Source organism: Musca autumnalis, unplaced genomic scaffold (genome assembly GCF_047663935.1).
Source record: "Musca autumnalis isolate F117 unplaced genomic scaffold, ASM4766393v1 scaffold_5, whole genome shotgun sequence".
Classification (NCBI taxonomy): domain Eukaryota; kingdom Metazoa; phylum Arthropoda; class Insecta; order Diptera; family Muscidae; genus Musca; species Musca autumnalis.
The window spans coordinates 165,107,585-165,110,783 of NW_027412088.1; the positions used below are offsets into that span (position 1 = coordinate 165,107,585).

Genomic DNA, 3,199 nt, shown 5'->3' on the forward strand with positions numbered 1-3,199 from the left:
GGTAATGGAATCAAAGAAGTTGTTATTCATGTTGGATACTAATACAATTTATGAGCAAAAATAGTGAAGGACTTCATATGAATTTGTAAGAAACACTAGAATACGTATAAAGAGAATGCGATAAAGTAAAGACCAATTTAAAAGGAATTAGTCAGCATGTAAAAATATAAATACATAGACTTGTGGACTTAAGTGTTCCATGAACAGATACATAATCTTTGAAAGAAAAAGAATTTGGCACGGGCGACAAAGTATGTTTTGGAAGCTCCCACAATGGCTACTCATTTTCAAAAAGATCCATACATTTAGCATTTAATCTGAATGTAATTCCTTTTGATTTGATATAAGCCATTCGACAGTCGATACGTCTGAAGAGCTGCTTAACCAACAGCGAAGCCAGGTAACGTAATTTGGTGACTGTGTGGGTTCGAGTCATTGGCTTTCATTTTTCACTTGCAAAAAATTTCCGATCATCAAGAAAAATTAATATATCAATTTTCATTTAAATTTTCTGCCTTCATTCTCACCTCATTTACACAAAAAATTCAGCCAAACAAGCAAAAAATCAATGTATGCTCAAGTGTTGATTGTCGTTTACTCCCCGATGCATAGTGGTTCCGCCCGTGGACAAAAATCGAAAAATTGATGGCGACAAATTTTATTGCGATTGAAATAATAATTCCATAAACATATCAAATTTATAACATTTATCCTTATTTTTGTAAATTTACAGCGGTTATGTGCCAAGTTAAGTCGAAGAAGTTGCGATTTGTATGTGAGGCCTTAAAAACAAAAAATACATCAGCAAATCATTCGTAGGTTATGAGTAAAATTATAAAAAATTGGATAGATAAATGTGCAATTTTCAAAATGAAACAAAATGGCATTGACAATATTTTTACGAAAAACCATATTCATAATTCGTTATCTAACTTCATTAAAAATAAATTCTTTATAAATGATTTTCTTCTATTTTTAATATAATTGCTATTAATTAATGTTGAGTTTTACTAATTTTGTGAGCATTTGTGAGTCTCGAAATTTTTTTTAGAATGCAGGGGAAAGTCTCTTTTTTACGACATTAAAAAGTCCAGCTGCCCCCATCTGCCACCAGCTAAGTTATTCCTCTTATGCCACGCTTGTAAAATCGTCAAAATTCCGAAAATCGGGAAGTTCCTTTATATGGGAGCTATACTTAAACTTGGACCTATACTGAACATTTTTTGCAAGGAGGTATTTTGCTCACTCAGAACTCAAAATGCAAAATTATAGCCAAATCGGTTGGAAAATGTTGGTAAAATCGTCAAAATTTCGAAAATCGGGAGGTACGTTTATATTGGGGCTATACATAAACGTAGATCGATTTTGATAATTTTTTGCATGGAGGTATTTGGTTCACTCACAACTCAAAATGCCAAATTACAGCCGAATCAGTTGGAAAATTTCGCTAAAATTGTCAAAATACCGAAAATCTGAGGGTACATTTATACCTGGGCTATACCTAAACGTAGACCTATATTGAATATTTTTTGCAAGGATGTAGTTTATTCACTCAGAACTCAAAATGCAAAATAACAACGAAATTGGTTGGTAAATTTGGCCAAAATCGTTACAATACCAAAAATCGGGCAGTCCCTTTCTATGGGAGCTATACCCAAATATGGACCTACGTCCACTAAAAATGGTTTTCTATCTCTTAGGCTTGTTGTAAACCTACGTTTCAAATTTGGAGGCGGTAGCTCGATTAGAACTATTTTTGCCACCTTTTCCATACAATTGGGACCACTGTACCATAGAACGGTACCTCCCGATTTTCGGTATTTTGAAGGTTTTTAGGTATTTTGAATTTTCGGTATTTTGAACGTTGTGGCCTCAATATTGCACCGAAAGGGCTGAAGTTTGGTGTACTCAACTTTCCTCCGAAATGGCTGGAATCTGGTATTTAGACATCGTTGGGGGTTCTCAACTTTCCTCTTTAAATTTGTCGTATAGGTCCACGCCTTCATATAGCCCCCATGGAAAGGTACCTCGGTATTTTGAATATTGTGGCTTTAATATTCCACCAAAATGGCTGAAATTTGGTATTGAATTTTCTTCGCGTCTAAAATTGAATTGAAACTAATTTTTCCATTTTACTTCAATACATTTCGTGGTGGAGGGTATACAAGTTCGGCACGGCCGACCTTAACGCCGTTCTTACTTTTTTTTTAAAAAATCGATCGATACAGGACTAGATCTTTATGTTCTAAATAAGCCCACAATCGGTGAAAACTCTAGCTCAAAAACTGATGAACCGATTGTCATACAGTTTTGTGAGGTTATCAAGGACATCAAAATCTAGTCCTTCATCAATCGAATTTACTTTTAATTTTTTTTTTGTTTCCCGTTTAATGACCAGATAATATCAGTTTTTTAAACCAATAATTGAAGTTTTGAGTTTTTTGGTTCAACATTTCAATTAAATCTAATATTTAAAAAAAAAAATCGATCGATGAAAGATTAGATCTTTATGTTCTAAATACGCCCACAAAAATATATGACGATCGGTTAATTAGTTTTCGAGCTAGAGTTCGTACCGCAAAACGCTTTTACAAAAAAAAATGGTTTCCCGGACGGTCATTTGCCACAAAACCACATAATATTTTTCAACGAAAAAAATTCAGGCACTAATTAAGATTATACTCTTTCAGATAAAAAATATCTAACTAACAAGTTTGGTAGTTTTCTTGGAAAAATTCTTTAAAAATTTCATTTTCGGGCTTTACGAGTGGAGATCACCTCTAAATTTGAATTTAGTATCTGCTTCCTTTCTTCTCACCTCATTTACAACAAAAAAAACATGTTTATGAACAACCGTAGATTGTCGTTTACTCCCCGACGGGGAATTGAACCCCGGTCTCCCGCGTGACAGGCGGGGATACTGACCACTATACTATCGAGGATGTTGGAATCAGTTGATAGTCAAATTTATTTAAGCCATACTTTAAACGAAATCCAACTCAAAAAAACATAATGTGTAGGCTCAAATGTAATCTGATCTTCATCAGTGGGCATAAATTAGAATCACAAATTTGCTACATACGAGAATAACATTTTAACAAGCCGACATCAAATAAAGGTTATCATTATTTATGCGAACTATGTACATATGTATATTATTCTCAACGGTAAAACGTCTTATCATAAACATATTTGAACA

General features: G+C 33.7%; 1 non-coding gene across 1 annotated transcript; it reads right to left on the reverse strand.

Annotated features, from left to right (window-relative positions):
- Positions 1 to 2,870: 2,870 nt before the first annotated feature.
- TRNAD-GUC (transfer RNA aspartic acid (anticodon GUC)) lies at positions 2,871 to 2,942 on the reverse strand. The gene has a single exon. It is a non-coding gene; the product is annotated as a tRNA-Asp (tRNA).
- Between the last annotated feature and the right edge of the window lie 257 nt (positions 2,943 to 3,199).